The sequence below is a fragment of the Heteronotia binoei genome, chromosome 21, assembly GCF_032191835.1.
Source record: "Heteronotia binoei isolate CCM8104 ecotype False Entrance Well chromosome 21, APGP_CSIRO_Hbin_v1, whole genome shotgun sequence".
Classification (NCBI taxonomy): Eukaryota; Metazoa; Chordata; class Lepidosauria; order Squamata; family Gekkonidae; genus Heteronotia; species Heteronotia binoei.
In genome coordinates this window covers 129912540-129926796 of record NC_083243.1, presented here as the reverse complement: position 1 = coordinate 129926796, position 14257 = coordinate 129912540, and positions in this window count along the sequence as shown.

The window sequence follows — 14257 nt, the reverse complement described above, 5'->3', positions numbered from 1 at the left end:
GGGAAAAACCTGCTGACTATTCCTGGGCCGAAAGAGGTGAAGCTACAAAGCACCCGCGACCGGGCTTTCTCTACTATGGCTCCACGCCTATGGAACCAACTTCCAGAGGAAACGCGGGCCCTGTGGGATCTTGCAAGACTATCCTCTTTCGATTGGCCTTCACAGACCAAGAGGGTAACTGCTAAAGAATTCGCCTTTGTAAATAGCACCAGCATATTTTTATCAATTTTAGAATTTTAATAGATTTTAATTAAATTGTTAATGTAATTTTTGTGTAATTATTTGTATAACTAATGTATGGAATTGTGTTGTTAGCCGCCCTGAGCCTGCTTTGGCGGGGAGGGCGGGATATAAATAAAAATTGTTGTTGTTGTTGTTGGTAAGGCACTGGCCGGCGCGTTAGGCGGACGGTACACCAGCCAGATTGCCAAACTCTCCCCAACATCCCACACCAGGCCCACACACTCCATGCCCTTGATCTTTGGCGGCGGAAGCACCCTGAAGGAGCAATCCTCCCGTATGAAAAAGGCCACCCCTCCCCCCTGCCCACTAGTCCGAGCCTGGTGAAGGACAGAGAACCCAGGCAGAGCCACTTGGGAGAGAGCAACTGTCTCCCTGTCCCGCACCCAGGTCTCCATCACGCAAGCCAGGTCCATATCCTGCCTGATAAAAAAAATCCTGCAGGACTGAGGTTTTATTGTTTATGGACCTGGTGTTGCACAATACCAGGGACGGAGGCAAGTGTTTCCACTTGGCCCTCCTACCTGCTATCCTTGGGATGGGACACAGGCTGGAAGGAGAGCAAGCCCTCTTGTGTCTCAGTCTCCTTCTGTTCCAACTTTGCCTGCTCCCACCGCTATACTTTCCCCTCCCCAGGAGCACTGGAATCCCCTGACCTGACATCAGCTACCAACGATCTTACAGAGTACAAGGTCACCTTTCTCAATCAACAACAACATATACAATCACGTATTCTGTTCCTCCCACCCATTCAACCTAATACTCTAATTACTGATTACTAATGCGTCTTGTGACCTAGCTAAAAACTTATTCTAACCACTAGTAACTATCCCAGCCAATTAAATTTAGAACATAGTTTTATCTAGTTGCATTGTAAAAGCTCACAAAAGTCCATCTGTTCTCAAAATAGGTTCAATGGCCACCCCAGCTTTCTACAGTTATAATGTGCAAGCAATGTAAACGCAATGCATATCATCAAGGTAAGCAATATCTTTAAAAGCATCACAGAGCCAAGTGTGTCTGCTGCAGATCATGTTCCATAGTGACACAATGAAACAAAAGACTTCTTACAAGCAAGAAAGGAATTAGAACAGGGGTGGGGAACATCCAGTCCGAGGGCCATAAATGGCCCTCAAGATCACTTGGTCTGACCCTCAGGGATTACTGGGCTGAACCGAGCCACATGGCAGCCTCCCTGGGGCCCAGCTGACCAGCAAGGATCATGTGACGCAGCCACACTGTGCACTGGCTTCTCTGGGGGCTGGCTGACAGGGATCTGCGCATCAGCCTACCTGGGGCAGGATTGGCCAGGCAGGATCGCTGTGGAGCCTGGAAAAGCCACTGTCACAGTTCAGGTAAGTTTCTTTCTTTCTTTCTTTCTTTCTTTCTTTCTTTCTTTCTTTCTTTCTTTCTTTCTTTCTTTCTTTCTTTCTTTCTTTCTTTCTTTTCATTTATTTATTTATTGCACTTGTATCCCGCCTTCCCCAAACAGGCTCAGGGTGACTAACAACGGTCACAATTTGATGACAGATTCACATTATAACAATAAAACATTATTAAAATATTAAAACGGTTTAAATACAGTTCAGATGGCGTTCTGTTTTGAATTAATTTGTGATGATATTGTGGGGTAGATAGTACACACCCCCATAGATATTAAAGTACCTCCATTTAATTATTAAAACCTACCTGAACAGATATGTCTTACAGGCCCTGCAGAATTGTAATTATTTAATTATTAAATTTAATTATTAAATTTAATTAATTAAAATTAATTATTAAATTTAATTATTAAAACCTACCTGAACAGATATGTCTTACAGGCCCTGCAGAATTGTAATTATTTAATTATTAAATTTAATTAATTAAAATTAATTATTAAATTTAATTAATTAAAATTAATTATTAAATTTAATTATTAAAACCTACCTGAACAGATATGTCTTACAGGCCCTGCAGAATTGTGATAAATTCTGCAGGGCCCTAGTCTCCTCAGGGAGGGCATTCCAGAGGGCAGGCACAGCCATGGAGAAGGCTCTTGCCCTTGTAGTGGTCAAACAGGCATCCTTTAGCCCGGGGATCTTTAACAGATTTAACGAGCTTGACCGTAGTGCTCTCTGGGGCTCGTGTGGGGAAAGGCGGTCCCTAAGGTAGACAGATCCCAAGCCATATAGGGCTTTAAAGGTCATAACCAGCACTTTGAACCGGGCTCGGAACACTACAGGCAACCAGTGCAGTGTCTCCCATGCAAGTTGGATGTGCACCCATAAAGGCAGCTCCAATACCAACCTGCCCACAGCATTCTGCACCAGTTGCAGTTTCCAGGTCTGAGTCAAGGGCAGCCCCATGTAGAGGACATTGCAGTAGTCTGTTCTTGAGGTGACCGTTGCATGAATTACTGTAGCCAAGTTGCTGCGTTCCAGGTATGGAGCTAACTGTCTTATCTGCCTAAGATGATAGAATGCAGATCTGGCAGTGGCTGCCACCTGGGCCTCCATAGTTAATGAAGGCTCCAGGAGAACTTCTAAACTCTTGACCCTCGAAGCTGGCACTAAAGGCGCCTCATCAAAGGTCGGTAGAGGGATCTCTCTTTCCAGGCCACCTTGGTTTAGGTACAGAACCTCCGTCTTTGCTGGATTCAATTTCAGTTGACTTTGAGCCATTTCACAGCAGCTTGTAATGCCCAATCCAGATTTTCTGGGACACAGTCAGCCTGGCCACCCATTAGGAGGTAGAGCTGGGTGTCATCCACATATTGGTGACATCCCAGCCCATAGCTCCGAACCACCCCCTGAGGCACCCCACACACTAGTGGGTGTTTCCGAGATGACTTCTCCCCCACTGCCACCCTCTGTCCCCGACCTTGGGGAAAAGAGGTAAGCCATTGGAGGGCAGACCCCTGAATCCCCATGTTGGCAAGGCGGTGCGACAGCAGTTGGTGGTCAACTGTATCAAATTTCGTCTCCCCATTTCTTTGTTTCCCTTAATTCTCCTTTCTTCCCCTTTCTTTATTTCCCTTTCCCTTTCTCCCCCTCCATTCCTTTATTTCTCTTTTCTTCCATTTCTTCCCCCAATTTCTTTATTTCCATTTCTTTCAATTTCTTCCCCCTTTCTTTATTTCCCTTTCTTTCCCTTTCTTTCCCTTTCTCCTTCCCTATTTCTTTATTTCCCTTTTCCCCCCTTTTTCCAGCCCTTCCTCTCCCTCTCTCTCTCTCTGTGGAGCCTGAGTGGTGGGCATTGTGAAGGACTGCTGCTGGGGTATGTAGGTGCCTTTAAAGGTCTGCTAAGAGCAGCTGCAGTTTCTTCCACATGAAGGGAGGGAGGAAGAGGTGACAGGGGTGGGGAGTGGAAGCAAGCTACCACCAGTTCAATTTGCACTTGATTACCCCAGATGGTGTGGCCTAATATGATAATGAGTTCCTGCTGTGCTTTTTCTACCAAAAAAAAAGTCTTGGATTTAGGCATTTGCCTACAGTTGTGGGCTGGGTGTGTGTGAATGTGCCAAATTAGGCTCTGCCCACATGACTTCAAATAGAAAAATAATTATTTGCATTAATTGTGCTGGCCTCAATTGTTCTGCCTTGATGGAGCACTGTTTTTTAAGCTGATAATTTTGTATGGCCCGCAAATGATATTATAAATATCCAAATGGCCCTTGGCAGAAAAAAGGTTCCCCACCCCTGAATTAGAATATACTGATTTTGAATAATGCTAGACTGTTTAGCATTATATAGAGTTAGACAACACTTACTATATTTGCTAATCTTCCAGATTCTTGAGTCTTTCAGATTCTTGAGTTCTATATATTTTTGAACTGTAATTTTTATACATATTGTTCTTTAGTTCTCACAATATCAAAATTACTATGAAATTAGAATCCTGTGAAGGTCATGCACACATAATTCCCCTAGAAACATGGTTTACTTTGTATGTTACCATAGTGACACCATGTACTTATCACCTATCTGAAAGTACTGTCTGAAAATCTGAACGGGTTCTGATGAATGATTTTGCATCCTATCAGCAATGTGTGTCATTTTAAATAATTTAAAATTAATACTAAAAGAAAACTAGTTGAGCTTCTAGCAACTATCATCTACCTTCTGATAAACAGAATATTTTGCAAAACTACATCAAGGCCTTTGTCCTTTGTGGTGCAATCTGAAGCCAAGTCACATGTTTCTAAACCCACTGAAGTCCTTGAGTTTAGACAGGTGTCCCTCTGCTTAGGATAGCAGCATTGCTTGCCCAGATGTTCTAATTTCATTTGCATTATGAGGGAGATTTTAAAAGTCTTTTTAAACATTAGCATTTAGTTCATTTTCTGACATATACTATTATAGTCCTCATTACTGAATGCACTATTAATCCACATCAATAACCTTTAAAGATTTTTAATCACTCATTAAATCAGGAATGAAAGCTTTTGGGTGTGTCACCGTGCATAAATAGGAAAATAATGCAACCACACAGGATTTTGATTCATTGCCCCCCCCCCCCCCCCATTTCATTCATATTTGCCCTGTCACAATATAAATAATTCAAGATGAGGAAACAGTTATTATGCTTCTGGTTTTGAATGCAAAGCGAGGAACCTGTAGAGTTGTATGGCACTCCTTCAGCAGTCTGCTTTACATAATTAATGCTGTGCAATGGGCCCTTTTGTTTTTCAGCACCTGCTTGTTACCATGACAATCGTTATTGTTAAGAGACCAAATAGCTATTGGCAGGAGCATATTATTGAATGAAGAATCACTGGGAAATGATTGTACTCTGAGTTATAAGAACTACAAAGAACAGTAATTCTGGTCATTTCCTTTACAATATTTTTTTTCTGATACAAAATCCACAGGCAGTTCTGGGAAGATATGAATGGATGTGAAGATCCATCCAATGTGACTCATTTATTAAACTCTCATGAAGAATTGGACAGGATTTTCTTTCTGAGCTCACACATAGAGTAACAGTTAACAGTGTGATACAGGGGAATATGTTCCTCCACCAACCTTTTTAATGTTGCTTATATATTCAAAGCAGCTCTGGCATTTGGTTAAAATTAAAGGAGATATTCTTTGTAATTATGTTGATATGTTCCTCTCAGAGAAGAAAGACATAAAATGTGCAAAGTGATACCTTTTCACTGAATTCAGTAAATAAAAAGGATAAATGCTACCAAAAGGTTTGGGAAATATATGGCACATTCAACAAAGCATTTTTGCTGCTGGTGTAACCACACTTTAACATAGAATTGATGTCATCACATTGGTCCCAGTATGGTCTCCATTTCACTCCACTCCATTCTGCGTCATTGGCTGCTGCTTTAAACAGTTGGAGGAGACATATTAGTTACACCTTAGTCCATGTAAGAATGCATAATACCAGAAAGGAGAGAGTAAGTTAACAAAGCTGGTGTTAGAAGCAGTCCATTTACACTTCCACTTTTAGGGGGCTCATGAAAAGGAGTGAAAAGGTTCAGCTGCTAAATATTTCCTAATGTACTTTTGAAAGCAATACTTTATATTCCAACACATTTTCTGTTGTAGAGGAGGGATACCCATTAATCAGTGGATATTTCATGAATTATTTAGTTATATATTTGTTGGGAGCCAATGCCCTCCCCTGATTGCCCTGACTGCCCAAGATGAGGATGGCTAGAAGTCTGACTCACCCATGCAAGGAAGGCTGGGAGAAGGAGGTGACAGGAAACCAGAGAGAGCACTCTGACACAGCCAAGAACAAGGCCTAGAGTCAAACAGGCACAAAAGAGCAGGACAGGAAGACAGGCATAGGGTTGCCAGATCCGACTCCAGAAATATCTGGAGACTTTGGAGGTGGAGCCAGAAGCAAGGGTGTGACAAGCATGACTGAATTTCAAAGGGAGTTCTGGCAGTCACATTTAAAGGGATCACACACCTTTTAAATGCCTTTCCTCCATTTGGAGGCACCTTTTTGGGGGGCTCTAGGGCTGCCAACCTCCCGTTCCGAGTGGGGGTTTCCCCGGTTTGGAGGGCTTCTTCCCACCTCAAGCCAGCTGCCCGGTGGGGGAAGCCACACCCCCAGTGGCCCCATGGGCACAGACTGCACCTACCCCAGCCACAAATTTGCAGCTTGAGAAGCAAGTGCACTCAGCGTAGGTTCTCTGGGAGAGAGCGGGAGCTGCTTGCTCCTGCCTTTCCAAGCCTCGATCGGCACCTGAGCCCGGCGCTACCTCCTGCCTTTCCACACCTCGATCAGGACTTGGAAGAACAATAGTGCTGGGCACCTGCTCTCTCAGATAGTGCGGGAGCCACTTGCTCCTGCCTTTCCAAGCCTCGATTGGGGCTTTGAAGGCCAGCTGAGCCTGGCGCCCACCCCCTCAGGGAGAGCCAGGGCTGCTACCTTCTGCCTTTCCACACCTCGATGGGGGATTGGAATGGCAGCAGCACCAGGCACCCGCTCCCTCAGAAGGAGCCGGGGCTGCTACCTTCTGCCTTTCCACGCCCTGATGGGGGCTTGGAAGAGCAACAGCGCCAGGCTTCCGCTCTCTCAAAATGAGGCAGCGGAGCCACTTGCTCCTGCCTTTCCAGGCCTCGATCAGGGCTTGGAAGGGCAGCTGAGCCCAGCACCCGCTCTCTGAGAGACAAGGAGAGCCACTATCTTCTGCCTTTCCAAGCCTCAATCAGGGTTTGGAAGGGTAGCCTAGCCTGGCGACTGCTCTCTCAGAGAGGCAGAAACTGCTTGCTTCTGCCATTCCAAGCCTTGATCGGGGCTTGGAAGGTCTGCAGCACCAACGCTTGTTTCCCTCCCAACCACTTAAAGGGAAGGTTCCTTTAAATGTTTGGGGAAACAGTGTGTGTGCAGCGCTGCATTCTCAGCGTGATGACATCATTCTACATGACATCATTGTGTTGAGGGTAGCCCCGCCCCCTCCCGGAACGCCCCCCAAATTCCCCCGCTGGGGAATAGTTGAGACTTGGCAACCCTGGGGGGCTCATAGAATTGGACTCCATGGTCCTATCTTTTTGAAACTTGGGGGGTGTTTTGAGGAGAGACTCTGGATGCTATGCTGGAAATCTGGTGCCTCTACCTCAAATAACAGCCCCCAGAGCCTCAAATACCCATAAATCAATTCTCCATTATATTCTATGAGAATCGGTCTCCATAGCGTATAATGAAGTGCCTAGCAGCCATTTCCCTCCCTCCTTCCCACTTTCTAGAAACCCTGAAGTGGGGTGAGGGACCTCCAAACCAGGGAATCCTCTGCCCCCAACCAGGGATTTAGCGAAACTATAGGATCTTCTCATACAGCTGTGAAAATAAAAAACTGCTAAGAGACACCATAGATTTTAAATAACCAGACAGTGTAATGTAGGGATCAGTGGTGTTCTGACCAAGCTTGCACATAGAACTTCAAATAGACAGAAACATGTAGCAAAAAGATATTCACAGAAGACAGTTAGAAAACAATCTTTCCAATCAGGGGAGGGACGGTGGCTCAGTGGTAGAGCATCTGCTTGGGAAGCAGAAGGTCCCAGGTTCAATCCCCGGCATCTCCAAAAAAAAGGGTCCAGGCAAATAGGTGTGAAAAACCTCAGCTTGAGACCCTGGAGAGCCGCTGCCAGTCTGAGAAGACAATACTGACTTTGATGGACCAAGGGTCTGATTCAGTATAAGGCAGCTTCATATGTTCATGTTCATGTTCAATCACAAAGCAGTAACAATATTCCAGTATTTAGTTCATAGAACTAAAGGAAGCCCTTCCAAAGACATCTGTTCTAGATATCAAGATGTTTCATCCGTCTTTCTTCATTGGAGGTTTATTTATCACTGGAACCCAATCTTTATAATACATTAATAGAAGACCAACAAAGGTCAAAACATATCTGGAACCTGGAAATCTAACAGATATATTTTGAACCTTGTTGGTCTTCTATGAATGTATTGTAAATATTGGGTGCAGTGATAAATAAGCCTCCAAACTGAAGAAAGACAGATGAAACGTCTTTATATCTAGAACAGACATCTTTGGAAGGGCTTCCCTTAGTTCTATGAACTAAATACTGGAATATTGTTACTGCTGTGTGATTGGAAAGACTATTCCATGAATATCTTTTTGCTACATGCTCTTGTTTATTTGAAGTTCTATGTTCAAGCTTGGTCAGAATACCACTGACCTCTACATTACACTGTCTGATTGTTTAAAATTTATAGTGTCTCTTAGCAGTTTTTTATTTACCCAACCAGGGATTGGCAACCCTAGCAGGCAGCAGGGGGAATCTGACCAGATGGGATGGGCCTGGGAATCCCATGAAAAGGGAAGGCACCACACCTGGCCAGGAAGAAAGAAAAGAAAGGATTGGGATCTCAGAAAAAGAAAGAAGGGCAGAGCAAGTCAATCCATGGAATAGGATTGCCAAGTCTTGCCTGCTCACTGGCAGGGGGTGAGAAAGAATTTTCTGGGAGTGGGGGGATGGGGTGACACCACTGCACACAATGCCCCTGACGTTATGATGTCACATGGAAGTGACATCATTACACTGGGGATGTTGTGCCAGGTCATGGCTGTTGGGGCTGAGGCAAGCTGGAGCCCACAAAATTGGAAGATCCCCCATTCCCACCTGGGGGCTGGCAACCCTATCAGGGAAGAAAGACAATCAGAGTCCCAGAACCCTCTGTCCTTCTCAATTCTGAGGCTGGCGTGACAGCCACATCCTCACCACCCTTTCACCTGGGGAAGCAATGCCTGCCCTGGGACAGGGAAGTATCACAATATTTCTCTGAAATGGGGACCCATAGTGGCTTGCAACATCATTCTCCCCTTCTTCATTTTATCCTTACAGTAACAGACCTGTGAGGTAAGTTACGCTGAGAATGGCAGGTCCAAGGACAACCAGCAAGTTTCCTTGGCAGAGGGCACAACTAGACAATACAGAAACGGTGCAGGCATTTACCTCAGTTCCAGCAGGATAAGCCCCATGCAGGATCTTTAAAGCAGGAGGATTCCTGAAGTAAAATGGCAGTGTTGCCCTAACTTGTCCTCGGGGAAGTTGTATTGTCTAGTTGTGCCCAGACAGAAAACTTGAGCATTCAGTTCAGTTTAATTCAGTATTACATTCTCTTTAAAGCTTTTGATTATTTAGCATGTTACTAAGTGAACATTATCACCTACAAGATGCAGAATGCTCTGAAATAAGCTGAGGACCCAATCAAAAAATGGAGGACAGGAACCCTGAGTTTTCTTGTCTCCAGCACTAAACACTAAGCACAATGCTGTTCCTGATGCCAAGCCATAAGAAGGAGGGGTTTCTTTAGGAAGGTAAGAATGAGGTATGGGGAAGCAGTATGGTAATGAAAGGGGTGGTGATTTGGCAGTCTACGGCAACATTTCATTTTCCCTTCATGTCTTTAATGGATAAAGGATTCTGTTGTGATCAAGTGTACACAGACATGTATTTATTTGTGTATATCTATCCCCCTTTCTCCTCATTGGGAACTCCAAGTGGTTTACAAAGAAATAACAAAACATATACAGTACATCTTCAACATCCCTGAGCTGGTCTTGGATCCATTGTTCCAGTTCATTCAGGGCTATGGGCTACAAGACATGGGTTAAGACCCAAGGCTCACATATAAAAGACTTGTATATCTAGCAATCCCCAGGATCAAATACTTATTGCATGAAAAGAAGCAGAAGCTCATCCCAGACATTGTTCAGCTGGCAAAAAAATTCCCAATAATCTATCCAGAGCCCTTCCAGTTTGAAATAGCAGCCTTTGTTGAACACGTTTGTTGTGAGGATATTATTATTATTATTATTATTATTATTATTATTATTATTATTATTATTATTATTATTATTATTATTATTATTATTATTATTATTATTATATGCAAGAGAAGAGAATGATGTAAGCTGCTTTGGGTACCCATTGGGGTATAAGCGAATTTTTTTTTAAAAAAATGTAAGGCACAAATATAAATACTTAGATGGTATAAAATTTGGGATCCTGTTTTTATATGAATAAGGGAGCCTTTGAAACCTATAGTAAGAAGCAATACTCTCTCACCACTATAAGACCATTATGCTCCATCCTCCAACTCATTCTGTAAAAGCTGCCTTGAACATGGAGAACAGGAAGAATGAAACAGAGAGACTACACTTACACACTGACACTCTTATTCTGACATTCAAAAGCTCTTTCAAAATTGTTGCATAATTAGCAAACAGTATTAGAAAATTTGCTGCAGCTTATAAAATATTTAAATGAATTACAGACGATTCTCACAAATGCAGAGGGAAATCAAATGAGTCATTCACAACCAAAGTTCTAAGTTTTCTGAGTCAATTCATGGCTGCCCACTGAAAGTAAATGATCAGAAACTAAAGCAAGTGAAATTTGAAAGTTGTGAGAGAATGAACATTTATTTGTACCCTGCCTTTCTCTTTAATGAGAACCTGAAGTGGCTTACACTGGTCTCTCCTGTTTTATCCTCATAACAACACTGTGACGTAGGTTGAGCTGTGAGTGTCTGACTGGCCAAAACTCACACCATAAGCTTTCCATAGTAGAAGTGGGGATCTAGTTCAACATAATAACCATTACATAAGATTCTGTGATTTCTAGTGCAATTGATTTGGACCTATCAAAACAAAAGCTGCCCAGACTGCTAGGGTGTTGATGGCTGTGTGATTCTATTCTGTTTTAGAATTACAATACAGTAAAACTTGCTGGGAAATATTCTGCATAGTGCAATTCCAATAATTTCTTCTGCAACACTTCATAATTATACTAACTTTTTTTTAGAGGAGACAGTTATCATGGGTCTACTGCTTTTGCAAATAGTGCTGTTTGTCTAACTTGCAAATTAGTTTAATGCAGCATCTTATACAGAATAAGATATTAGACAGTAATCCCCAGAAATGTAAATCTTTAATTTTAATTATCTCATGCTTGCTCGCTTCTGATAAAAAGTTCAGCTTTAAACATTACAAGGCCTGCTGTTGCCTCTCTCCCCTTTGTGGGAGCTGGTATAGAATAGCCAAGAGACTCCATTAGGATGCATGAAGTTACTCAAAATGTCATCTATAATAAATAAATAAATAATTTTTTATTTATATCCCGCCCTCCCCGCCTAGGCAGGCTCAGGGCGGCTAACAACAGGTTCAATAAAATTATACAATATACACTAAGTTTAAAATAGCATTTAAATTATACAATAATTTAAAACAACAATATCTAAAACCATTCCAATTGTCTAACCGTTCCATAATTTAACAGCAGCGGTGATGTTCTTGTTCTTGGCGCTATTCTATTCATTTACATAGTGGCAGAGGTCACTAAATAGAATCAATTTGGTGGATTGAACAGCCATCTTTTTGTCAGCCGTCTATGAAGGCCTGCCTAAAAAGAATGGTCTTACAGGCCCTGTGGAATTGGTCCAGATTCCGCAGAGCCCGCACCTCCTCCGGGAGCTGGTTCCAGAGGCATGGAGCTGTAACAGAGAAGGCCCGTGCGCGGGTGCTCTGTAGTTTTACCTCCTTTGGCCCAGAGATAGTCAGCTTGTTCTTCCCTGCTGACCTCAGTGCTCTTTGGGGCTCATATGGGGAGAGACGGTCCCTCAGGTAGGCAGGTTCTTGACCATATAGGGCTTTAAAGGTGATAACCAGCACTTTGCAGCGAACCCGGTATGTAACTGGCAGTCAGTGCAGTTCACGCAGCCCCGGCTGTATATGCTCCAATTTCGGGAGTCCCAGTAACAATCTGGCCACTGCGTTCTGCACTAGCTGCAGCTTCCGGGTTCGGCACAAAGGCAGCCCCATGTAGAGGGCATTGCAGTAGTCCAATCTTGAGGAGACCGTCGCATGGATCACTGTTGCCAGATCCCGGCACTCTAGGAAAGGAGCCAACTGCCTTGCCCGCTTCAGATGAAAAAATGCCGACTTGGCAGTGGGCACTACCTGGGCCTCCATTGATAGTGAAGGCTCCAGTAGAACTCCCAGGCTCTTGACCCGACCCGCCGCTTTCAGCGGTACACCGTCAAAAACCGGGAGAGGTATTTCCTTCCCCAGAGCGCCGCGACCCACGCAAAGGACCTCTGTCTTCGTCAGGTTCAGCTTCAGCCCACTCAGCCTAAGCCAGGTTGCCACAGCCTGCAATGCCCGGTCTAAATTCACTGGAACGCAGTCAGGCCGGCCATCCATTAGCAGATAGAGCTGGGTGTCATCCGCATATTGATGACAGCCCAGTCCAAAACTCCGGGCAATCTGGGCAAGGGGGCGCATATAGATGTTGAATAACATCGGAGAAAGAACTGCTCCCTGAGGCACCCCACAATCTAGTGTGCGCCTCCGGGAGAGCTCACCCCCGATTGCCACCCTTTGTCCCCGACCTTTGAGGAAGGAGGAAAGCCATTGCAAGGCCAGCCCCTTAACCCCTATGTCGGCGAGGTGGCGGGTCAGTAGCTGATGGTCGACCGTGTCGAACGCCGCCGACAGGTCTAACAACATCAGCACCGCCACACCACCTCGATCCAGTTGCCGCTGGAGGTCATCTGCCAAGGCGACCAGCACTGTCTCCGTCCCGTGGCCCGGGCGAAAGCCAGACTGGCAAGGGTCTAGGATGGAAGCGTCATCCAGAAAGCCCTGTAGTTGCAACGCCACTGCCCTCTCAATAATTTTACCTAAATTAAAATTAGAGACCGGTTGGTAATTTGCCAATTCGGCCAGGTCTGCTGTACATTTTTTCAGGAGGGGGCGGACGAAAGCTTCTTTCAGAGATGATGGAAAATGCCCCTCCAAGAGGGATCTATTTATTATGTCCCGTAAAGGACATCTGAGCTCCCTCTGGCAAGATTTAATCAGCCAGGAGGGGCAAGGGTCCAAATCGCAAGTTGTTGGGCACGCAACAAAGAGAATTCCGTCGACTTCCTCCAGGCTGAGTGGGTCGAATCGACCCAACTCCAAACTAGAAAACAGGCGCGGAGCCTCAAGTTCCCGTACTGCATCCAATGTGATAGGCAGGTCTTGGTGGAGCGACGTGATTTTATCTGCAAAATGTTTCGCAAAAGCCCCACAGCCTATCTCTAATTCCCTAACATTTGGTTTGCCTTGTGGCAATGTGGTAAGATCTCTAATTATTCTAAATAATTGTGCCGGGCGCGAATTTGCAGATGCAGTCTTGGCTGCAAAGTAGTCTTTCTTTGCAGCCTTGACTGCCATCTCATAAGACTTCATAAATGTTCTATAAGATGTTCTCGTCACTTCGTCCCGAGTATGCCGCCACTGCCTCTCTAGTCGTCTGAGCCCCTGTTTCAGCTGACGTAGCTCCAAGGTATACCATGGAGCCAGCCTCCTGCGGGGGAGCAGGGGACGTCGAGGTGCGATCTCGTCGATAGCCCTGGTTAGCCAACCTTGCCAGGCCTCCACCAGGTCATTGAGGGAATCACCAGGGGGCCAGGGATCCCCCAGTGCCATTTGGAATCGTTCTGGGTCCATCAGGCTCCGGGGGCGAGCCAAAATAGGCTCTCCGCCCATACAGGGTTGGGGTGGCATCCCCACACGGGCCTTGAGGGCTAGGCAATCCAACCATGGTACTGCTTCTGCCGCGATATCGTTCACCGAAATCCCGGACGCAAAGATCAGGTCTAACGTGTGCCCGGCCTGGTGCGTGGGTGTCGTAACAAATTGAGAGAGTTCCAGTGTCGCCATGGAAGACACTAGGTCCATCTCCTGAGTGGAGGCCGCGTCGTCGGCATGGACGTTGAAATCACCCAGGACCATAAGCCCTGGGTACTCCAACGCCCAGCCCGCCACCGCCTCCATCAGGGATGGTAAGGCGCTGGCCGGTGCGTTAGGCGGACGGTACACCAGCCAGATCACCAACCCCTCTCCGACATCCCATGCCAGACCGGCACATTCAATACCATCGATCCTTGGGCCCGGGAGAGCCAGGAAGGATAACCCTCCCATATGAATAATGCCACTCCTCCCCCCGCCCGCTATTCCGCGATTGGTGAAAGACCGAGTAACCTGGGGGGG